Here is a 411-nt window from a genome sequence, read left to right as displayed (position 1 = left end):
TTCCTTCAATCCATTTAGACTCTGAGAGATCATATTGACTTGCTGAGTCAATATTTTATTCTGAGCCAATATGGCATTCAGAGTATCAATTTTAAGAACTCCCTTCCTCATAGGCGTCCCATTATTCACAGGATTCCTTTTAGAAGTGTACATGAACTGCTTATTTGCAACCATGTCAATGAGTTCTTGAGCTTCTGCAGGCGTTTTCTTTAGGTGAATGGATCCACCTGTAGAATGGTCCAGTGACATCTTTGATAACTCAGACAGACCATCATAGAATATATCCAGAATGGTCCATTCTGAAAGCATGTCAGAAGGACACTTTTTGGTCAGTTCCTTGTATCTCTCCCAAGCTTCATAGAGGGATTCACCTTCCTTTTGTCTGAAGGTTTGAATATCCACTCTAAGCTT

The 411-nt window shown here is 39.7% G+C and overlaps 1 non-coding gene across 1 annotated transcript; it reads left to right on the top strand.

The window, feature by feature from the left end:
- Positions 1-303: 303 nt before the first annotated feature.
- Positions 304-411, top strand: LOC148549208 (small nucleolar RNA R71). The gene has a single exon (XR_015898610.1). It is a non-coding gene; the product is annotated as a small nucleolar RNA R71 (small nucleolar RNA).

This window comes from Arachis ipaensis, chromosome B8, assembly GCF_059453495.1.
Source record: "Arachis ipaensis isolate K30076 ecotype BB chromosome B8, ASM5945349v1, whole genome shotgun sequence".
NCBI classification, from domain to species: domain Eukaryota; kingdom Viridiplantae; phylum Streptophyta; class Magnoliopsida; order Fabales; family Fabaceae; genus Arachis; species Arachis ipaensis.
The sequence above is the reverse complement of the archived record's forward strand: the minus strand, read 5'-3'. Positions and strand labels throughout refer to the sequence as shown.